General features: G+C 48.3%; 1 protein-coding gene and 1 pseudogene across 11 annotated transcripts in view; both read right to left on the minus strand.

Moving 5' to 3' along the window:
* Positions 1–25,297, minus strand: part of DIP2C (disco interacting protein 2 homolog C) — a 212,566-nt gene that overhangs the window by 127,990 nt on the left and 59,279 nt on the right. The gene's annotated exons all lie outside the window — the stretch shown is intronic.
* On the minus strand, positions 21,915–22,032 carry LOC120610178 (uncharacterized; annotated as a pseudogene).

The raw sequence follows: 25,297 nt of genomic DNA on the forward strand, positions 1-25,297 counted from the left end.
CGGAGCCCTGGCTCCTCCATCTCCATCTCCCCACGCAGGCGAGTCGTCAGGTCCCGGGCCCCTCTGTCTGCAGGGAGTCCTGCCCATGCCGCCCCCAGCAGCGCTGCTTTCCTGAGCGTGTCATGTGCCGGGAGGGGAAACACAACATCCATCAAGTCAACTCGCCTCACTCTCCTGAAGTGAGCTTTACGACGCCCATTTTGTACATGAGGAAACTGGGTTTCGAAGTGGCTAAGGACGCTGTCCAGAGGGACGCACGCATAAGCCCAGCAAAGGTGCTCAGATCCGAGGCCTGGTCGGTGCCGGCCACCCTGAGACCACCCACCACCACTATGTGCCAGTCTGGACCACTGCCGTTCCCGAAACACGGCCTGCTCTCCCAACCTTCTCCTCCCTCCGCTTCTCACAGGCCCCGGACCCCAGCTTCACCATCTTTCGACCCAGATCAAGTACCACTTCATCCAGAAGGTTCTCTAATCCTAGAAGAGACACCTCCTCGTCTAACTGTCCTCCACATGAGTCCTTTATTACACGGATTCACAGACGTCCCTGCGTGGCATAATCCAGCCTGGTAAGAGTGGGACCTGTCTCCATTAAGTCGTATCCCATCCTTCATTAGCTATACAACCAATTCATTGCTGAGTTAAAATCAGCAAAATATCTCCATTCAAAGAAAAAAGATCACAAGGGACTGAGAAATAACAAATTAAGTGTCATCAGTCATTTAAAATTACATTTATTGCACTCTAATAAAAACATTATTCCTCATTTCGCTTTATTTGATAAGAGGCTATTATTTTTTCAGTAGAAAACATTTGTATGACAAAGGCCACACATATCACCTCAGTTTTGCCACATGGACCTGCATCATCCCAACACACACAGACAGGACCGCGCCCACCAACACGTCAAGGATCTGACGCTGGCCGACTCCTCTGCAGAGACGCCACTGTCCCCGACATCCCGTGGAAACCCCCTCAGCCAGACCGTGGGGAACGGAAATAAAAAGAGCCGGAAGGGAGGGGTGCTGCTCTCTCCAGTGGGACACAAGTGACCGCCAGTCTCTGTAGTGGAACACGGCTACGCGTGCTGGGCACCGTGACAGTCACCCAGTGACAGGGAGCAAGCGTAGGCAGCAAGCCCCCTTGCCTCCCTCTCAGGAAGCCGTGGTCCAGGCCGGCCTCACGGAGCTGGGCTGCAGCCGGCCCACGGCCACCCGCGGCACCAGCAGCAGGAATGGCCTGCTCCCCCCACCGCGCCCTCTTCTCTGCCTGTCCTTCCTCCCTCCGGCTCTCCCTTCTCATTCTCTGTCACCTTCCCACTCTCACTGCGCCTGGTGACGGGGTCTCAGTCCAAATTAGCTGACTTATTTTCAGGGTCCACCAAGTTCACTGGGGAATTTTTTTTCATCCTGTGTTTTCACTATAATATCAATGTGTCCCAGGCCACGTGGATGGCCGGCGAGTCACTGACGTGCACCTGGGTCTGCCTGTCACGTGTGCACAGCTGCACAGCCTCCCTCGCTGAGGCTGCTGGTGAGAGAGATGGGGACACGAGTGACGCATCCCACTGCATCTAAGACGCAGGCAGCCTGGCACTCTCCGCCGCACACACCGCAGCCCCAAGGACCAGAGGGCACAAGCGCCAGCAGGAGCAGCAGCTGGGCCAGCACACCCAGAACACTTCCCTGGCACCCGTCAAGCCCTCCTCACTCCGCTCCCATAGCACGTCACACCCCTGCCTCTGTACAGGAGGCAGCTGCGCGTCTTTCTCCCACGAAGCCCCCAAGCTCCGGCAGGGCAGCGGCTGCCTCTGCCCCCGTGGGCTCCGCTGCAGCCAGCACAGGGCAGGGGCCAGGTGGGCGCCGGTGTGAGCACCCCGATAGCAGCCTTACACGGCCCGTGTCAGCCTTCCAGGGACTGTGACCGCTGACCCCCACCTCTCATCCCGCAAAAACCAGCGGTGGCTTCTCTTGGACATTCAGGTGATCGGGCAGAAAGGCGGGATCGCGTGGACCCCTTTCGCACGTACTGGTCCACGTCACCGGCCTCCACCACCACAGCCTGGCAGGTCCGTGCTGGGGGCACAGCCTTCCTGATGGACAAGTTCCCTCGGTGGAGACATTTTATTCTGTTTTCCACTCAAATTAAACATCCTGCAGAGCAGTCTGAGAAAATTTCAAAGCAGATTAACAAAATTCTTGATGCCTTTCTTGTACTAAGTCACATTACAATGCATTTTACTGACTAGATGGTCAATGAGAAAGTCAAATCTCTCCTCATGTCAATAAAGAGAATCGCCCTTTTACCAATTTAAACAATGTCTCTTCTGCACATAAACACCTATGACAGAAGCTAACAGACTGGTCATTTTACGTAAAGATTTCACAAGTCTAGTGCAGATTTTACGAGGATAAACTCTGCTATTATCTTCTACAGCTAAATAACCAAGAATAAATAGGGAACTCCATGCTGTTCATTAAACAGAGGAGCTGATGCAGGCCCCGTAAAACCACAGAGCGCTGCGGGCACCACGCCACAGGCCCTCGATGCCACGTCCCTGGGAGTCACTGTGATAACCAGGGGCTTCACGCAGGCAGAGCAGAAGCCTCGCTGCTCAGCTGACTCTCTCAGTGGTCAGTGCTGTGTATAGGAAAGTCTGCTATTAAAGCCCATTTGGTTTAATAGGGAAGAGGCTTATTAAATTCAACATGCTGACTCTGTTTTCAGCATCACGGCGGGAATGGCTTCCACATACAAAACAAGGGAGAGGAGACCCAGCGGAGGGCTGGGTTGATTCTGCCTACTCAGAGGCTGACCTTACCTACCGGCCTGCTAAGTCCGGCTTAAAGAAAAACAGAAATGTATCATGTAGGACAAAAGCTCTCAGCGAAGTGCGGATAGAGGGAACGTACCTCAACGTAACAAAGGCCGTGTCTGACGAGACAAAGCTGACATCATACTCAACGAGGAAAAGTGGAAAGTTTTTCTTCTAAGATCAGGAACAAGACATGGACGTCTACTTTGACGACTTTTATTCAATACTGAAAGTCTAGACACAGCAATTAGGTATATGAAAGAAAAATAAAAGGCATCCGAATCGGAAAGGAAGAAGTAAAACTGTCGCTATGTGCAGATGACGTGATATTATATATAGAAAACTCTAAAGACCCCACTAAAAAAACTTAGAATAAATTAAATCAGTAAAGTCACAGTATACAAAATTAATATACAGAAATTGCTTGTATTTCTATACACTAACAATAAACTATCAAAAAGAGAAATTAAGAAAATCCCATTTATAATTACACCAAAAAGAATAAAATACCTAGGAATAAATTTAACCAAGAAGGTGAAAGACCTATACACTGAAAACTACAGTACACGAAAAAAAGAAGCTGAAGATGACACAAATAATGAAAAGCCATTCTGTGCTCACGGAGGACAAGAGCTGTTGTTAAAATAGCCATAGTAAGCAAAGAAATCTACAGATTCAATGCAACCCCTATCAACGTTCCAAGAACATTTTCCCAGAAATCGAACAAACAATTCTACAATTTCTCTGGAACCACAAAAGACCCTGAATAGCCGAAGCGGTGTCGAGAGAAAGGGAAACCGCGGAGGCACCACACTCCCCGACTCCACACTGTAAAGCTGCGGCAGCCAAACAGCATGCCTACTCAGAGGCTGCTATGGGCATAAAAACAGATTCGTAGATCAGGGAACAGAAATAAGCCCACACTTACATGGCCAATCGATTTATGACAAAGGAGGGAAGAATATACAGTGGGGTAAAGACAGTCTGTTCAAAGGCAACAAAAGCAAAAATAAACAAGTAGGACTACTTTAGTTTTATCAAACTAAAAAATCTCTGCACAGAAAGGAAACCATCGACAAAATGAAACAGCATCCTGAATAGGGGGGAAGTATTTGTAAACCATACATCTGTTAAGGGGTTGATATTCGAAACGTATGAATAAATCATACAACTTAATAGCAAAAAAAAAAAAAAATCCAAATATAAATGGGTGTGGGACCTGAACATTTTTCCAAAGACGACATATGCATGTCACAGGTACATGAAAAGATGCTCATCAGTAATCATCAGGGAAAGGCACATCGAAACCACAATGAGCTATCACCTCACATCTGTCAGAATGGCCAGCACCAAGAAATCAACCACAGTGCTGGCGAGAACATGGAGAAAAGGGAACCCTCATGCACTGTTGGTGGGGATGTAAGTTGGTGCAGTGTGGAGGTTCCTCGAAAAATTAAAAATAGAACTATATTATGACCCAGCAATTCCACTTCTGGGTATTTATCTGAAGACAATGAAAACACTAATTTGAAAAGATATCTGCAACCCCATGTTTATTTTAGCATTATTTGCAATAGTCACGATATGAAAACAACCTAAGGGTCCATCGACAAATGAATCGATTGTGTGGCAAATACAGTGGAATACTATTCGGCCATAAAAAATAAATTCTTGGCATTTGCAAAAGCATGGACAAACCTAGAAGGTATTATGCTAAGTGAAATAAGTCAGACAGGGAAAGACCAATACTGTATGATCTTGCTTTTGTGTGGAATCAAACAAAACCACCAAGCTCAGAGATACACAGAACAGATTGGTGGCTGCCGGTGGTGAGCAAAACAGGTGACGGGGGTCAAAAGGCAGGAAGTTCCATCTATAAAATCAGTCCTGGGGTGTCATGTACAGCATGGTGTCTAGCTAACAATGCTGTACTGCATATGTGCAAGTTGGTAAGAGAACAAACTTTAAATGTTCTCATCACAAGAAACAAGATTATAACTATGTATGGTGGTGGATTGTTAACTAGACTTATTGTGATTATCTTGCAATATACACGAATATTAAATCATTATGTCATACTCCCAAAACCTATATGCTATTTGTCAATTATACCTCAATTAAAAAAAAATAGAAATAAGAACGGAAGTCAAGGGACCCACTCCATCTAATACTATTTTTTGAACTTTACCTGGATGCGATAAACACTAATTTGAAACAAAACAATTACTTAGAAAATGTTTATCTAAGTTTATTATGGTACAATTCATTATTTATATATAAAATAATTAGCAAGACCCTTTGATTGCTTTTATAAAAATGAATAAAATTATGATTAGAGGGTCACAAATAACTGGCGTTTTCAAATACCAGCAATAATTAGCATTAACTGTAATTGCACAAACTTTTTTTGGCTGCCCAAAGTAGCCTTGTTTTAAAAAAGGGAGGGAATGGTCAAGTTTATGATATATGTTCTTTCCCACACACACAAAAATAGCAGCAGTGAGGGAGGGGACTAGACCAACAAGTAATTGTGCTGGGAGCTGGGACTCTTCTAAGCTCGCCCTCTGCCAGACTGGGGAGGGGGAGGGAGAGGATTATGCAATTTGAGCAGTGAGCCCTCCCTAAGAGAGATCCAGATTTTAAAGTACTGAAGGGTCTCAGTAGGTCAAGGCTCCTTCCTGTGGGCACAAGTGATCATCAAAAATGAGAAAACAGCACACACCCTAAGACCTGATATCTGAGATGAGAAGGGAGGAAGATCTAAGTTTGAACAGCAACCTGTCCCAGAGGAATGATGTACAAAGGACAACCCACGAGTGTGGCACGGAAAAGAACAGCTGTCACAACGCCAAATGCACACTTGCCATGTCACAGCCGTGAGCCCCTCCGGTGCAGGCGCGCCTTCTCCAGGTTCAAGGGAGGCCCTGCAGGGCATGTTTCCAATGCGGAGATGTGGCCCCCGCAGGTCCCCCTGGGCAGGGAGAACTCGATTTAGGGCAACAACTTCCAGTGCCATTTTCGAAACATGCAACAATAAAACATGACCTTCTCTCACCCACTCCTGCTCGAGCACAGTAAGAGCTGAGTTGGCATTTTTATCAGCCACACTTTAGTATTTTAATGATTTTGCATCTTCGTCATGTCAAGCATTCCCCTCCCCTGACATGGATACTATTTCTGGAAGGGGGATGTCATCCCTAACACTGCTCACGGCTGTGTGCCCTGCTACCATCGGCGGTGATGACTTAAGAATTCACATTTTCTAACATAAAGTAAATGTAGATTTTTAAAATTATTGTACGTGTTTGTCAGCCAAGATTCTACCTAACTGTGCTATTCTATTCCAAATGTGCTAGCACTGTGTTACACCCCAGAAGGCTCTGTGAATGGACCCCCTCCGGCACTTCTGCACACGAAACAAAGAAGGTAGCTTTCATTCATAATTACGATCTCTAGCCATGACGGTGCTGTAGAGGCTGATTCACCAGATTAAATCATACTGTACTATTCACTGTATTTAATCATAACTGACCTTTGACAATGGCTTATTTGTGTGTTGAAAGGCAATGCTAAGAAGTAGGACCATCCACAAACTCCTACCCACTCTCGGCTCGGCTTTCTCACTCAGTTTCTCCAGTTAACAAACCTACCTCACGAGGTTGCATGAGAATTAAATGAGCTGGCATATAAATTACCCAGCACGACACTTGGCCTCCAGTAAGGATTGGATAAATGTTTATTTCCGTTTACTTATCTCCCCCAGTTTAATAAAACCAAATGCTTATATTGAGACTAAATATGTTATAAATAAATATATTGAGACTAAATGTTATAATAAAATGTCACAAATAGAGACTGATCTCCAATTAATGCCCAAGCTAAAAAATTCATTAGCTGGTACTTGATCTATAAATATATTTTCATTCATCATGACAGTGTGTATGTTTCTGACATTGCCCAAAATGTTTACTGATCACGCCTGCACCCTGAGTGTGCCTATCAGGAGAAGATAAACCACTTACATTTCACGAATGGGTAAATTCCAGCACGGATGCATCCTGTAGTACTTATTCTTTGACAATGTAAAACTGAACAGTCTTTTGACATACGGCAGGCACTTAACAAGGGGAATGGCATCTGGTTAAATGAATAAATCAATAGATTTAGAAGATGTAAATACAGTTTACATTAATTCACCATTGATTAGTGGTGATTTTTAAAAAAAAGAAAAGAAAAAGAAAAGCATCAGGATTGTAAGTAAGAATTAATAAAGGTATAAGTAAACTCAAAAACTTTATCACATCCAAATCAAGCCCATTTTCTATGTGCCCATATAGTCTGTACACGTGTTTTACACTTTGTCGCACTAAATCATCAACGTGCTCCCTCTCTGAGTGCGGCGAGAGTTTCCTGAATTAAAAAAAACTCTGGATTCATCTTTGTCCCTAAGCAGCTGACACTTTGCTTGGCACATAGGAAGGACTCCATGATGTCTGTTTAAGGGACAAATGGCCAGATGAAGGGTTGGCAGCCCTAGTAGCCCTGTAGATCACAAAAAACGTAAAACAACTCCCCACGTTCAAGGAGTTTACCTCTCACCAGAATAAGACTACCTTACGTGAAAGTTAAATGACCGTGAATGACAAAACAGTCTGTGGACACGTTTGACAAACTGAGGGTACTATATAACAAGGTGACCCTCGTAAGACTAAACCCAAAGATGTGTTTTTTTAACTGTTAAAGAGGGAAGACTGAAAAAGCGTCCTTTAAAAAGTTGCAAATTGTTTCTCCAAAAGCAGAACCTGAAATTTACCTTTAAAACAACCTGTGCCCTTTTGTTCTGAAAAAACAGACTAATGAAGCGGCTGTCCATCGAAAGGGAAGTTCCTCCAAAATGGCAAATTCAAAGTACTCATTTAAAAACCCAAAAGTGCAGACAGATAATCTTAAAATCACCTTATTCTCAAACCCCAAATTTGGAGATGTTTTGCACAAACTTATTTTCTCTGTTTAAACACTCTCTACTCATCTCCCATCCTAAATGTATTCTTTCTCATCCTTTCAAATGGATGAACTTAGCACTATTTTCAATTTTGACCTAGAGTGATACTCTGTTTCTTTTGAACTGTTTATATTGGCAACATCAGAGGGATTCTACCACACAGTGACAAAGAACACACGCGGTCACTACTCTACGGATAAAGATAAACAGCAGGAAGATGAACAGATATTTCCTGATGGGTGGCAACTTCCCATTTATTTAGTTAGATGATAGTAAACAAGGTTGTAGTAGGTAGAGGAAAACACGATAGTCGGTATGATACTAATATTACTGTGCAGTTTCCTTTGCTTACGCAAATCATCTAGTCGCTATTAAATCTCAGCGTTCTCATCTGGGGAAAAACCTACTTCACAGAGTGGTTAAGATGACCAAATGAACACGCACATGGATCAAGGAGATGACTGGTTCCTGCATTATTACAAAGGTCCAACAACTTGCCAAATTTCATATACTATGTAGCAAAGAACAACAATTTTCACCCTATACTCTGCCCATGCAGACAGATGGGCATTTCAATGGTGCCTCACTGGAGCCTGCGGGAGCCCTATTCCTGGGACCATACAGCGCACGCACATACACATCTAATTAGTGTATAGTGTATATGGTGCATATACAGAGTCTGCACATACACACATAGCACATGCATATATAGTGCCATACATATATACACACACTATGGATGTATATATATAGTGTACACCTGTATATACCCATATAGTGCACACATACAGAATGTATACACATAGTGCATGCACAGTGTCCACAGACACACACAGTGTTTTTGTATACACATATACATCCATATGTTGTATATGTATATAATGTAAACACACACATATATATCCATTTAGTGTATATAGTGTCCACACAAATACACATAGTGCATGCACATATAGTGTCCATACATACACACACATATAACATACATATATATCTATATCATATGCACATTACCATATATCTGTATGTTGTGGCTACATACACACATATAGTGTATGTATACTATGTGTACATATATGTCCAGTGTGTATGGACACAATATAGCCATGTGGCACATAGACACATATAAACATAACGTACATACATATGTACGTATAGCCTGCATACATATGACGCACACATATATACATGCACATGTATATACAATGTGCATAGTGTATATACACACATGCAATGTACACACATGCATATACAGTATACACACACCAAGACCCCAAAGGGCCTTGAACAACTTTAGCCTTTAACACGTCATATAAGTGTCGCCACATCTACATAAATGGATTATTTTTCAAACTAGAATTTCGACAGGATTTGTTGAAATTGCCACATGTAATAAAAGGCATTTAAAATATTTTGTCAGTTGTCATAATTTTCTCAGACATCACCACTTAGGCAACTTGTAGATTTATAAGATCTTACAGATTTACAAAACCGTGTGATCACTTTTACCCTCACCAAAATGTAGCAAACACAGAAATGTACAATCGTATTTCCTCCAAAGGAACACTCAGCCATGTACGTACACTAACAAGAAAAATGCAATCATATTAAAAGCGTAGTCTCAACACACTATGTATTTGCTTCTGAAAAGCCAAATACATGCAAAACCGACACTTTGCACAGACACTTTCCCACTCTTGCAGAGGTTGTTTTACCAATGACAGCAATGACACAAAGAGCAATGAGGATTCACTAGAAATACATGAAATGCGGGCAGTAAGTTAAAATGTTTGCACCTTGTTCCCTGGGTAGGAATTTGGTGTATTACCAACAGCCTTGAAAATCTGCTTACTTCCCGGGCCATAATTACTCTAGTTTTTATCATAGAGATCACTTCTGATGTAGGGGAAAAGCCTCTTTCGCTGCGTGTTGTTAATATACGCCCAACGCCCACTGCCATACCCGGAAGCACTGTTACCTCCCAAGAGCGGAGAGGTGGCCAGAGGAGAAGGGCGCCGTCCACAGCAGGGACCCGACCGCGACCAGGGACAGTGTCTCAGACCAGGATGAGAACCATATTGTCTTTTTTTCTTTTTTTTTTTAACTTCAGAAGAGGGAAGGAACTTCAGAAAATTATTTAATATTTATACTAAATAACTGTTTTCGTATTTTTATTTCAAGGGATCAAATAAGGCCTCCAAGATATGAACACATGCCTTAGACTGAGGTGCCTGGGAAGAAGACCTGATTCGATAGCATCCGAATGGGCACAGCCACTAGCGCGGCACATCCCTGAAAGCGCCCAGGACACGGGAGCCCTCCCCGTCTGTGCACTCGCAGGGTGTCTACTCGGGAATGAGACACAGAGAAGTTTATGTGGGACGCACTGCTGTTTAGGCCGTACATAGAAGATAAATGACAACTATTCTACACATGGACTTTGTCATGTTTTACGAGATCCTTTAAACGGCAAGGCCCGCGGAGAGTTTGACGGTGGCTGCGACGCACACATGATGTTGTGGGCATCAGGGAGAGGAGCGGCGGGGAGGGGAAGCCCGCGCCACGGAGCAGCAGGGACGGGCTGCACACCCAGCCCCTCTTACTCGGTGCCTGGCCCTGGACAAACTACTAATCTCTCCGTGGACCTCGCTTCCGTGAGGGTGACACGGGGCAGCACTGCCTCCTTCCGTCGGCTCACACGGAGCTCTCGGCAGGTGGAAGGGAGTCCTCCACCGTGACTGTGACTAACAGGAAGGCATCTGGTGCAGAACAAACACTGAGCACACAGCGCGAAGGCTAGAGAAGCCGAGCTCCACCGCATCTGCCACCCCAACAGAGTCGCTGAGAAAGCTGCCGCGAGCTGAACAGACACCTCGAGGGCCCACGCTGATGGCAGCTGGGTGCTTCGGCCACCGTCACGTGTGGCTGTTCGAGGTCACCAGTCAGGCACGGACAAACCTCTGTGCCCGGCCCAGGGCGCTGGTGCTGACTGAGCTGCTGCCTTTATCTGTGACCTGGTTAAGGTCACCAGCCTCTGGCCTTGGTGCCGCCTGGAGGGCAGGGGCCACGCAACAGGTGGCCCTACGTCCAGCACTGATGTGCAACCTGAGCAGGACTAGACCTACTGGGCTGTTTTCGAGTCCTCCTTTGAGTCCACACCCATGGAGCTGTCAACCACCACCGAAAGACACACAGACAGGAAGAGGAACGTGCAGAGCCCTGCCACTCCACGGCCACTCCGCCCCCAGAGCGACAGGACAGCCAGGGCAACCGCTAGAAAGCAGCAACGACCGACCGGGATACGCCTCCAAGTGCTCGCTCACCAGGGAGGCCTCAGCGCACCCTGTTCAGGGCTGTGGGAGGCCCCGGAGCCGCAGGCCCAGCACACCTCTTCCAGGGGGCGGGGCAGTCCCCTCTTCACGATGCAAAATACGCCTCCTCTGAAGTCCAAAGAACAAGCTCATGGTTTCGAGATTCCCCTCTGACCCTGTGACAGATGAAGTTCACCATCTGTCCCTCTGGTGACATGAGCAGCCACTTCCCTCTGAACCACCGGCTGAGGGTGGGAGGGGACACCACACAATCCCCCTTAATCCCACACTGGACTTGTCCAGGAGGACGCCAGCCCTGTGTAACCTGAGCATTTGGACGGCCCTTAGATGGCGAAGAGAAACTGCACAGAGACACGTCTCCTTGAAGAGAAAAGTCCACTCTGATGTCCCTGAGGAAGAAATGTCAGGGCCGGAGGAGAAGACGCCCAGGAAAACAGCTGAGCCGCTTCCGGCTCCGGCACGTCCCAAATCAGCTCTCCCGCCCGTGCTCTGGGGGACGTGCCTCCAGGCCACCGATGCAGCTGCCCTTGTGAGCTGGCGACAGGAGCACATGGTGGCGCCAACAGGAAGCTGAGCGAAGGCCGTGTCCTGGGCTCTGCCCCTCGGAGCCGCCCCAAAGGACGAAAGTGGGACAGAAAGGAGACAGGGACCCAGGAGGGCCTGCCTGGAGCCCAGCGCCCACTGACCGGCCCACCGGATGTGCCCTGCAGCTGGGCAGAGAGGGGCGGTCCTGGGAGAAGCCATCCAAGTGCTGTCCTGGTGGACATCTGCCACCTGCACAGTCCCCAGGTCTCTGTGAGGCTCTCTGTGGGACACAGACAGGTCTTGCTCCAGCTTTGCCAGTCCCAGTAAGTGTTATGGAGTCCTGATCCCAGACTTCTTCAGAATCAAGAAAACCTCAAACCATCAAGATGCCAGGACAGCAGAAGCGGGGAGACCCGAGGTGGAAGTTGAGCAGAGGGAGAAAGCTGTCACCTGGCTCTTTGACCAAGGTGCCTGGTCAAAGAGCCACCACAGGCAGCACGCGCATGTCTCAGGAAGCCATCTGGAGGCTCCTGCACACATGTACATGCACACCTGACATGTGTACACATCTTCATACACATCCCAGACCACACAACTTCATATACCACACACATGCACATGCACCCATACATATCTATCCCGGACACACAGCACACACACCTCACATGTGCACACATCCTCATATATAAACATTCCAGACACAGCACACACACGTGCACACGCCCTCATATGTACACATCCTAGACAGACACAAGAACTGCTCCCCTGGTCTATTTGCACCTGAATCAGCTCATGACCGAGCCCCAGCTGGAAGGCACTTCCTGCCCCCAACACACCTGGATCTGGGAACATAGGTCAGTGACAACAACCGCAGCCACCCTGGAACGACATGACATGCATGCGGGCACTCAGCGAGCGGCAGGGGAGGGGCAGCAGGGCTCGGAGGCTGACCGCGCCTGTCATTCCCCCTGCCCAGCTTCTCTGGGAACAGGAGGCAGAGCCAGCACTGAGGTGCAGGGCAGCGCCCTCCTGTCAGAGCTCCTGTCAGAGCCACGCCCAGACCGACAGCCCCGTGGTGCACAGCACTCAAGGAAGCACCGTGCGGCCACACCCAGCCTTCTCCCTTAAAACGCTTCCTCCTTACATTTCCAAAGCCCCACGAGCAGGCAGCCTCTGGAAGGAGGGGTGCCCCACACAGAGGTGCGTTCTGCCCTGCCCAGGTTGGACAACGGTGAGGCGTCCACGTGGACGAGGTCAGGACCAAACGCTTCCATCCCCGGCAGCCGTCCCCTTCCCAAAGCAGGTGGTTAACACATAAGGAGACGTGAGGAGGCGGGAGGACAGATGCCACCCAGCACTAGCCGGCAGAGGAGAAGAAAAGGCTCCAGCCAGTCATCACCCACACCCGGTGCCACAGCTCAGCCAAGAGTGGACCAGAAACACGGTAGTTCCCCCACAGAGGACAGGTGCTGAGCTCACCTGGGGCGATGCCCACGGCGGCTGCGCGAGAGAGCTGGGGAGAAACGTCATCCCTGCTCGTGGCGTGCACAGCCGCGGGCGCACCTCTCCGCCCTGACTTCGCTCTCACTGAACGGCTCTGTACAGTCCTTCCTGGCACTGGGTGACAGGAATCAGAAACTGCAGATATTGAAACAAGATCCCAGCGCAAGTTGTCTGCTATGGTTCTGTCTTCTTAAAAAGAACCGTAACCGTTGGAGGCAGCAGACACCTGTCAACGAGGACCTGACAACTGGGGGCCCGTCGGCCGTCCCATCAGTGATGAGGTGGGTGTATTATTGTCCAGTGTGTTGTGCACCCCCCACTCCAGAAAAGCAGAAGTTGACACAAACCTTGATTTAAGGTAGATTGGGACACCAACAGCCAAACCCACCTCAGGGAAGCTACAGAGGACACAGAACCGCATATCCGCAGGGTCTAGAATCTTCTGACATGGGGCTCTCAAGGAGTTATGTGCTCGATCTACACTGAGAGCAAAGGACCCCGCGCTAGAGCGTCAGAGAGAGGGCGCCGTGTCTGTTTTACAGCGAACATCCCTAACTGCCCCCTGAAAGGCTCCACCAGTCTCCTCAGTCAGGAAACGGCCTCTCCAAGAACCCAAAGGCCCTCGGAGATTATGCCCCGAGCCAAGAAAGGCCAGGACATGAAAAATGGAGACACGGTGACAAAAGTGGCCCTGCCCCTCGAGCGAAGTCGCGGCATTCCCGACACACGCAGCCCGAGGCCCCACGCAGCTCTCTGCCCCACGCGTGGTCTTTCTCCAGGTGTTTCTTCATTCCACGTTTGCACCTACATGATTCTCGAAACGTCTCTGGAGAGAAAAGGAATTGAATCATGCCAGGCCTCTTCTAAGGGGCAGAGAAAATAAATGCACAGAAAGTAAGTTTCGGCAAAGGCCGAGAAGAGGGGTCCAGGGCTGGGCTGTGTCGGAACTGCCGGAACTGGCCCGAGATTAGAGCCCAAGAGGGCATCAGGCCCATGATGCCCGAAAGTACAGTGACCCGTGGCTGTGACAGAGCACTCTAAACAGAACCTGCACAGACAGTCCCGCGGGCCTGTGGGAGCACCATCTTCAGACTCACAAACATCATCCCTCGGCTGCTTGAGGAACAAAGTCCTTTGGAACGAGACAAACCAACGCTACAGTGCATGCACTCGATAGTGACTGCACGCAAATGTCCGACGCCTGGAGGGATCTCAGCGGTCCTCACCGGTTCCCCCACTGGAGCTTAACCACGAGGCTATGTGCAGCGTCTGACTCTCATTCACTTGTGCGCTGTAAACGAATTTCCAAACTAGAACACAGAAAAACCTTACCTGTTTACAGAGAATTTAGTGAGTGTGATTTCCACTGAGAAAAACACTTCTAGGAACCTGATGACACACAAACACACGCATGCCCAGAAGAGCGTTTGCGTTTACTTTGATCAGTGGTCCAGACAACATGGAGGCTGGTGAGGCTGGGGGCCATGGGGGCTGGCACGCTACGGGTGGGGGTCAGAGGGGCAAGGCTGCTCAGGGACACAGCCTGGCAGCTTCTTATAAAAGGGACTGTGCCCTCGATGCATGGCCCCGACATCAGGCTCTCGGTACCTCCCTCCGTAGCGTCACTAAGAGAAGTGAAAGCTGGTGTGCGACTCAAACCTGCACTCGGTGTTCACAGCTGCTCTCTCCGTGGCTGCCTTGGACAGGTGAGTGAACGTGCAAGTGCTAGCACACCCGCGCCGGGGAATTCTACTCCGCAGCTAAAACATCACACTATTGGTGTACCCTCAGCTCAGCTCGGAAGCTCCTGAGGCACTGTGCTGAGCACAAGAAGCCACTCTCGAAACGTTACGTTCCACTACGTACCACTTTCGTGGTGTCCTGGAAACGACGAAACCAGAGGAATGCAGAATGGCTCAGTGGTTGCCGGACTCACCTCGGCTCTATTTCTACGAGCTTAGCTTTTTCAGATTCTACATCTAAGTGAGAACATAAAATATCTGCCTTTCTCTACCTGACTTATTTCACTCAGCATACTGTCCTCAAGGTCCGTCCACGTTGTCACAAATGGCAGGATTTCCTTCCTCATGGTCAAATAATATTCCACGGTGCGCACGTATGTGTACGTATGCGTGTTCACCTAACATCTCTACCCACTCGTCCACCATAGACGCTTCGATTGTCTCCATATCTTGGCTGCTGCTTTCGCGTCAGCCATTCTAATCGATGTTCCAAGCATCTCATCGTGACTACAATGTGCATTTCGGGAGGGCCAGTCATGTTTATATTTCATGGGCTCATTTGCCATCCCTATATCCTTTTCAATGACGTTTCTCTTCAAACTTGTTGCCCACTTTTAAACTAGGCTGTTTGTGTTCTGCACACAAGTCCTTTGTCAGTGACGTGATTTGTAAATATTTTCTCCTAGAGCGTAATTTGTCTCTGCATTTTTTTCTTAACAGTGTCACTTGCAGAATACAAGTTTTTCATTTTGATGAACTCCACTTATTTTTTTGTTTTATGAATCATGGTATCATATATAAGAATTTTTTGCCTAACCTCAGATCCCAAAGAGTTCCTATGTTTTCTTCTAGAAGCTTGAGTTTTGCATCTAGTACGTGACTCAGAGTTAACTTTTACATGAGGTGTTTTGTCTTTTTTTTCTTTTTGCATGTGAATATGCAGTGCTTCCATCATTGTTAAAAGATTATCCATTTTCCACTGAACTGCTTTTGCTCCTTGTCAAAAGTCAACAGCTATATTTGTGTGGGTCTATTTCTAGACTCTCTATTCTGTGTATTGGTCCGTGTTCTGTTCTGAGCATATTGTAAGTTACTACTTTAGTAAATGTCTATTTGTGGGGAAAATAATATTGTCTGGCAACAAAAACAAACTAGTAATGCTCTACATGACATTATTCTTAAGAGGAGGTGTGAGCAGCATGGCCCTAAAGCAGAAAAATGCTGTGATGGCTCCCAGGCAAATGCACACGTGACACCCAAGCACATTCAGGGTGAAAGACACTCATTTCAAAAGCAGTTTCCCAAAGAACTCCAACAATTTAACAACAGAACGAAATTCATAAAGAACTACTGAGAATCTCTGAATTAAAATAACAAACATATCCTCAGATTTTGGACCAATGCGTACTAGGTATAAATGCCTTGAAGGTACAGTACAACAGGTGACAAACAGGGTGGTTTCCGTGCCAGCGGATGAGCCACCTAGTCTGCAGGAAAAGCAGATAATCTGGGAGATCCCAGGGCACTGGACTGGGGACCAGGGTGGGACCCAGGCCTGCAACAGGAAACCTCAGAGCAGATGGCCTCTCGAGTCCACTAACAAGAGGGCTCAAATGTTGGGACAATGGCAAAAAAAGTTAAGTGTTATTGGGAGGAAACATAAAACTAGTCCACAGTTCAAATAAGGGTCTCGAACAGTGCACTGCGTCGAGTAGGACTAACACTCAAATCACACGGCCCTCACAAGCACAGCCCTGTTCGTATCCCTGGAATTACTGACGTCCTCACGGATCTTCTTCCCCTGAGGACGACCCTCGGTGACGCGAGGCCCCGTAGCTCCGCTTAACCAAGACGTTCAGTGAAGAGCTTTATTGCTGACTCTGCGGCATCTGGTGCATCAAACAATGCACGCGCCAGCTTTGACTCACTCTCGTTTAGATTAAATGAGAGACCTCGCCCCGACCGACCAGGAGACGTTCACTACGGTCTTCAAACAAACACAGAGCCAGAAAGAGGCCATCGTCCAGCCCTCGTGCAGGACGCGGTCCCCGGGAAGTACATGGGCTGTGTTCCATTTCCTCACCTTCAGAGTACTAGAAATCAAGTTAAAAACACGAGAAGGAACCTGGAGACTCTACTAACACGTGAGAGTGAAATGTCGAGCAGAGAACTCTGACAAAGGGCTTGGGAGGGGACACAGTCCCGCTTTCAGCAGGAACTCACTGACACAGCACATGCACCAACTAGTGTGTCAGTCTGCTGAACCCTCTTCACCCCTCCAGGCTGGACCAGTGCAAGACGACACGCTGGCCACTCTGTGCAAAACCCGCACGGCGTGGTCACATTCTGGTGCAAACATAACTGGGATATGTGTGTGCAGAGTGTCGTCCCTTTCAACAGGGCTACCAGAATAATTACACATTTATCCCAAGGAATTTATGGCACGGCACCAAACATTTCTGAAATTGTTCTTTATGCAAACTTTTCCTTCCATCTAAAATGTCCCAAAACAAAATTCCTAAAATTCTTTGAGCCGGAAAGGCTCCCTAGAGCAACTTAGTTAACCGTCAGTTTCTCCTGCTCAGGTCTGAGGTAAAGCACTATGGAGCCCAATCCAGTGGTCTGCTGGCAGGTGCCACCCAGTGTCCAGGGGGCTCATTCCCATTCTCTGAAGAATCAGCTTTTTGTAAATGGTCCAGAGAGAGGGAGGGAGGGAGGGAGGGGCGGGCAAGCGGGAGCACTGTGTCTGATGAATGAAACACCAGGCGTAAATACAAACTCCTGCTCTTGGCTTTTCACAGGTGGCCGATAGCTGGGCTACAGGCACGACAGGGAAGAAACCACCACGTGAAACTCAGGCACCTGACCACTCCAGGGAGCAGGGCTACAACAGAGCCACATAGTGGCGGGACGCGGCCGGCACTGCTCCTCCCTGAGCGTGCCTGCAGACCTGGTGCCCAGGGGACAGCTCCTGAGCAGGTGGGGGTGCGTGCCCATCTCCCTGGACTCTGCAGGAAGAGCGGGGGGTGGGGGGTGCCCAGGTCGGTTCCCCTCCTCCTGCCCAACCTCGTCTGGACAGGGCACCTTCCCGAAACCCCATCTCCGGAGCGAAGGCTCGCAGCCCTTGGAGCCCAGCCCTCGCCATCCCACTCTGGGGGCCCAGTGACCGGAACTAGCGCCTGCTCTCCGGATCGTGGAACGTCTGACGCTCCCACGTTCACCTGCAGTGTTGGAAGAAGGGGAGATCTCACGGGAGGACCTGAGCAGCTGGAAGGCGCCGCCTCCTGGCCAGCCAGGACCCACAGCCTCCCTCGAGTCCCCGCCCTGTGCTTCCGGGGGGGCCCGCACAAACCGTGGAGGGATGGTTAGGCTTGAGCTAAACGAAGTGTTCAAGCCTACCTTTCACTTGTCAAAGTCAACACCGCAACATGGATTCCATGCATTTCGTCACTAAAACCAAACTAATTGGCTACACTTACCACAGTCGACGTAGGCATTTTTCCTCACTGGTATAATTTGTAAGCCAACCTCTCACACTCTCCCCTGCTGTATTTTTTCTCCAGAACCACCAGACAGTTACTCACTTGCAGGACAAATAACACTCAGATTTTTTTTAAAAAAAAAAATACCATTAATTTCCATAGAAGCTAACAAATCCCTATTGATTTGAGCTTTGCACCTAAAGTCATGCTGGTGACTGAATAAAATTTGCCTTTTCATCCATTTACCTTATAAATAGATTAAAGCACTAAGCCCATGAGATAGAAAGATGGGAAATATCAAGATAAAATATTCTCAAGGAAAAATTCAGGGATAAACAGAAAGAAACCATCACGTCCTACATCACGTCCGCCTCGCCGGCATCCCGAACATCACGACAATGGAGCGGGACCCTCCTCGGAAACCCGCTCAGTGTTAACCCCTCCGTGCCAACGGGCCTTGAGTGGGAGGTCACGAAGTCACCCACAGGAAGTACCTGAGCTGGGTCCTCAACAATGGAGTGAGAGCAAGACTAGGTCCCACAAATGCTGAAACTTCCGTGCAATAATTTTTTACATTTCAGTGACGAACTATGTGCCCACCTAAAAGAAGAGATAGAAAACTGTATTCAAACATCACTCTACCTTTGAAGTGAAGAACGAACACGATGGTCACACAAGACGAAGAAAAACATTCATGGCCGTATATTGAGAGTAGTGATAAAATGCAGTTCCTTGCTAAAGGTGTACTTCACATTCTCATGTTTCTGTATATTTACTCAATTGGAAAAACTTTTAAAATATGCATTACAAGTTTAAGATCTGAGGAGTGCCTGGGTGACTAGGTGCTGCATTTGTGTGTATCTGAATATAAGAAAATGGTTCTAAGGATTATCAGTAAAATATGACACCCTTTGTATGGCTGTAATCTGAGTTCCTGTTGGTTCAACGACAGATGTTATCATACCGCAATATTCTTATCTTCTACAAGGAAATCCTGAAAAACCGAAACCCCGAACAGACACACATACACACCCCGCAAACAGCCCAAACGCCCATCAGTATGAAACGGGGAATGGCGGAATGTTCACGTGTGGGACACTCTGTGCAGTGAAAACCAAACAAACCAGCACTGCGGGTACCAGCGGGGGCACCGCAAATCGTATTTTGTGCTCATTAGGAGAACTCACTAGATGCAATTCATCCACACAGATGTCTGCTCGGGTAGGGCACTATGACCTTGAGATTTAAAAGACATAGATGGCAACGCTGCTAGGAACGTACCTGGGAAAAAAAGGAAAACTGGTAATTCAAAGTTCTCTGTAAGCTCTATCACGCTGCAAACTGTGAAACTCTGCAGCTTTCTCCCAGTTCCTGTTTTGATGAGCTTCGGAATGAACGCCACGGGAAAGCGGCTCCGGTGAGACCGTGAGGAGTCACTGCTGGAATGTCAACTGGCTCTTCCTGCCTCACAGGGGTCCACAAATGGCAGAAACATCAAAGCGCCACTTTGTCGTTCCAATATGTAGCCTGTGATCCCACAGTCACTGGGTCTTAAGGACTTCTGTGTCCTCTGCCAGCCTCTTAGCCAACTCCCTCTTAGCCAGTCCCCAGCTCTCCTGGGTGGCTGACCCTTGTCTTGGCCAACTCGACCCTGAGCCCAAAGATGCACGTTCAGGGTGCCGGGAGCCCCGATGTATACTGTTTTCCCTCTCCCACCCTGGCCTCCCAGCCCACACCCCTACCTGAGACGCCACACAGTCTCAACCCCCCACCCCGAAACAGAATGCCTGATCTCCTTCGCTGCCTCCCCAAAACCCTGTCCTCCTCCTACCTTCCTTGTCAGAAGGTCATCGATTCTACCATCCAACCGACTGTCCCGAATCAGAAAACAAAAAACAAGCCTTGGTTTTTCGCTGTTCTTTCCTAAGACCTTCCAGCCACCACCAGTTCCCATCAAGCTCACCTTCCAAGTACCTCTTGGCCCTCCCCTCCTCTCCAGACTCATGGCCTCACGTTTGGCCTTCATCAAGTCTTGCTCAGTTTACTTCAGAAGTCTGCTGCTCAGGACCATCCTATAGACTAAGCCCTCTGTCACCGTCACCAAAATCCTTCAGTAACACTCGACTGCCAGGTGCCTGGCCTAAGCCATCGAAATGTCTCCTGGCTTCCGGATGAAGTCCCACTGCCCTCACATCTCATCCCTGCTGTCTCCAAGTCCCCAAGATGCCTCATCCCGCTGGTACCCGCAGTGCTGGTTTGTTTGGTTTTCACTGCACAGAGTGTCCCACACGTGAACATTCCGCCGTTCCGTGTTTCATACTGATGGGCGTTTGGGCTGTTTGCGGGGTGTGTATGTGTGTCTGTTCGGGGTTTCGGTTTTTCAGGATTTCCTTGTAGAAGATAAGAATATTGCGGTATGATAACATCTGTCGTTGAACCAACAGGAACTCAGATTACAGCCATACAAAGGGTGTCATATTTTACTGATAATCCTTAGAACCATTTTCTTATATTCAGATACACACAAATGCAGCACCTAGTCACCCAGGCACTCCTCAGATCTTAAATTTGTAATGCATATTTTAAAAGTTTTTCCAATTGAGTAAATAATATGGAAACATGAGAATGTGAAGTATACCTTTAGCAAGGAACTGCATTTTATCACTACTCTCAATATACGGCCATGAATGTTTTTCTTCATCTTGTGTGACCATTGCTGCTCACGGAAAGCCCACCGTCTCCTGGAGAGTCAACTGGGGACCCCCTCCTCAGGGGAGGCCCCTGCCTGCCCCCACCTCCATCCCTCACCAGCAAGGTCAGGAGCCCCGTGGGCTCCCATCCTGAGGCAAGAACCTAAGATGACACCAACCTCTGCCTCGCCGGCCAAACGCCAGGCAAGTCCTTGCGCTCCACTTTTCACCCTGCCTCCGCAGACTCGAAGGGCCACGGTGCAGGCGCCCACAGTGCTCGGGGCCTAAGCACTGTGTGTGCCAGAGAAAGGAAGCCCGCGCTCAGTGTCCGCCACGCAGCCGCACTGCATGGCATTTGGGGGTCTCCCTCAGTCTCCCCACCAGAGGTACAATCGTGAGAGGAGTCCGTCGTTCACTCTTGAGCCCCCTGGTCAACCCAGGGCCTGGCACATACGTACGACTCACTGGATGCTTTCTGAAGCGTGTGATCACTGGAGTAAATGCAACAAGGCCACTTTCTGCTGCAAAGTCAAAGGGCCTTTGGCAGAGGGACTGTGCCATCCCCAACGTCCAGCACCACAGCCCCGTTGGGGGTGGCAGGCGTGTCCCATGAGCCCATACCAAGAAAAGTGAGTAATGGAATAATTTAGCATCTACCTTGGCTCTTTCTTACAATGAGGCAGGATATAAACTTTTATGTATGCATGTATGTATGTATGTATGTATGTATGTATGTATGTATTTCGGCGAGGTAACCCTTGGTTGACCTCACAGATTGCAAGGACCTTGTCAGCTTACAGTCCTTTATTTTTTATTTTTTACGCCTACAGCGCCTGGTCTTCCTAGGTGGTCTCCCATCCAAGTACTAACCAGGCCCGACCCTGCTTAGCTTCCGAGATCAGACAGAATCAGGCTTGTTCAGTGCGGCAGGATATAAACTTTTAAACAACTACTTATATTTGTGTAAGAATCAGAACTCTGAAAGCAGTCATTTTTGACTTCTTAAATTAACTAACTATGCGGCACTGATCAGAAGGGGAAGCTTATTGTTATGATGATGATGAAAGCCACTATGCTGAGGGCTCAGAGGCGAGACTCAAGGCTGCGTGCACTCGACACACAGGTCACGTCTGTCTTTCCTCAGCTGCCCTACCTGTCAGAAGGGATAACACCTTCCCCACCACAATATAAAAACTATAGAGTTATGAAAATGATCACAAACAAAATAACCTTGCTGTTTTTAAATGAAATTCATTACATTAATGTAAATATTTAACAAGCCATCGTGCTATGGTTGGTATTGAACTTTCCTCCTTATGAGACAAACCACTTATTCACCCGTTTACTCTATAGATATTTGTTCGAATGTTACAAATCCTATCCGTTAGGCGATATAAAGGCAAACGAGACAGTTTCTGCTTGGAAGAGGATTAAAATCCAGGTGGGAAGAAGCCTCACACTCTGAACCACCAACACGAGACCTGAGGGCGCCCGAGTTCCTCTGGGGGTCCGCGGTGGCGCCCACCTGCATCGGCGCCAGCTCATGCTCGGGCCCCTACATTCAGGAGTGAGCATCACCAGCAACTGATAGAGATACAGGAGCCACCCGTGACAAGTTCACCAACTGGCGGAGGACGTGAGTAAAGCACGTGAAGTGCACACGCAGACAAGCAAACAGCACATGACGCTGTCCCATACCAGTCACTTCCCCAGAGCTGCCTGCAGGCTCCTTTGTGGCCCTGAGGCCTGTGCCCGCTCCTGCCTGGGCCACACATGGAATGTGGGTGGGGGACACCAAGTGACAGGGACGCAGAGACAAGAAACACTACTTAATTAATGCTATACGTTTCACTATGTGTCAGCCGATAACCAATGCTTGCCAGAAACTGCGAATAGTGAAGACATTTTAAACTGGTTAAATGGGTTTGTTTCATGATTTACTCCTAATACATGAGACATCATAAAACTAGGCCTGGTCATAATTATGTAAGTCTGTAAAAATGTCCTTGAACTATTTCTGTCCCTTCATATTTTTATATCAAATGAGCCTAAGGTTAGAAGAGTATAAATTATATTACTGACAACAGCTGGGATGACATGAGGGCAGAACTTACACCCACAAGGTACTGACTGACCCCAATTTCTCTCCTTTTTGTATGTGGAAATAGGGGAGAACCAAGGAGTTGGGGCGGAATGTGGGCCCCCCACCCCCGCCCCGCAGTGCTGCAGGGCTGCTGATGGAGCCAAGCACCACGAAGGCTCCACCTACGTCACCACTCAGGACCATGGCCGGCGTCCTCCTCTGGACACTGTTAGCAGCCACTGCCAAGTCCGGGCTGGAAGAAGTTGGCCTGATGACCAGTCATCCGAGGAAAACTGCCCCATGTCCTTTCAAACCAGGACTCAAAGCTGCCCGATAAACCAACAGAGAAAAGAGCTTAGTTCTCACATAAAAGAAAGATGGGGAGCACGGGAACTGTGTTACTCGAGGAGGTGCGGCCTCCGTCCACACGCGCCCTCCTCCGCCCCGTCACTGTCCTGCCCTGCCCCAGCTGAGCACCAACCCTTTGGTTCAAGCTCTCTACCAATAAAGGACTCCAATATGGACTTTCCCTCATCCAAATGGCCATCCCCACACAGCACACACTAGTAGGACACATACTTTCTGTGGGTGACGAACCGCAATCCCACTCAGACCCCACATGGAATCAATCGACAGAAAGCCAGCCCAGGGACCCTCGTCCCCTCCTGCCTCTCTCCACCGTGCTGGATAACCCCTCCTGTCCAGCACCCCTAGGGCCGCAGTGGTCACACATCCTCTGAGTCACTCATTCCTCAAATCCAAAGGAACAAGGGCATGCGGCTTCAAAAAATGCCCACGCCATGGAAGCTGATGCTCTTCATTCTCTTTGGTGTGAGAACAAAGTCAGCCTTCACATGAAGCTGAGCGAGACGTCTATGCCAGGCCAGGAGAGGTGTAAGCACCTCTGACACCACGAGTGAGCTCGCAGTTTACTTTTAACCACCACTGACAAAATGAAAGCCGGTGTGTATCGTCTTTCTGTCACAAGTAAGGAAAACCCCACTACGGGCCATGGAACTTTCTGCATCAGACAAATGTGGGTCCCCCATGCCTGCTTCCTAAACTGAAGTGACCAAGGCCTTGTGGCACCAGGAGACTAGAAACAAAATAAGCAAAGAAAGAACAGTCAGCCGAAGAGGCGCTTCAAACCACAGCCTCCCAGGGTGTGAGCTGGGGTCAGAGAGCCAGAACCCCACCTCTCCTTGTAGGGGACAGAACAAATGCCACCTCCTCGTTTGGGGGACAGGAGCCTCTAACCTTAAATCCAACACAGAGGCTCTTCACTAAAATGGTTAGAAATGAGCCAGCCAGGCACAGAGGGCGAAGGACTTACTAAGACATCCTGTTTGAACGCAATACCCAGCAAAATCAGAAGTTGAAGGAGTTTACAGAAATGTCAACTCATTCAAGTGTGACTCTCCTCTACCTGTGTGATACTCGCACACAAATCCGGTGAGCCGTCTCTTCCTAACCACAAATCAAACCCCATGATAAAGATCAGGGGGAAACCACAGGGAACAAGTTAAAGGTCAAGAACAGATAAAAATCACGCCAAAGCACAACCTCTTGACCAGCTTTACGGTAAAGGAAGGAATGGTGAATCTGTGGGCCACTCATCACCAACCAGTGGACTGCGAATCAGGAGGTCGGTAAAGAAAATGGGTGATCAAGGCCAAGGTAGATGTCGACCTGAAATGGGCTAAGGACACTGCCCAAGTCACCGAATCAAACCCCTCGTCTGAGAGCTGTGGGCCCACAGTCACTGTCGATGCCAGCCAGGGCCCGCCTCCTCACTGCCCCTCCATCTGCCTGCCACATCTGTGCTGCTTAAGAATACTGAAGAAAGATAAGTCATGAGTTTCAAAACAACACAGATTTTTAGCATAAAATGCAAGCTAAAATTTAAAGAAATGGTAAGAAACACTGGTAAATTAACCTAAATACAGTCTATAAATACTCGAACTGAAAACTACTCCTCCTATAAATCAGATGAATTCAGACTCACCCATTTTTTAAAATTTCACTTGTGTATATAAAATGATCTAGTTCCTTTTTCTCTTTGAATAGATGAATAATCCCATAAACAATTAGTTATTTCATTTCAGGGAAAAGACTAAAATC

This window comes from Pteropus medius, unplaced genomic scaffold (assembly GCF_902729225.1).
Source record: "Pteropus medius unplaced genomic scaffold, Ma_sr-lr_union100, whole genome shotgun sequence".
Lineage (NCBI taxonomy): Eukaryota > Metazoa > Chordata > Mammalia > Chiroptera > Pteropodidae > Pteropus > Pteropus medius.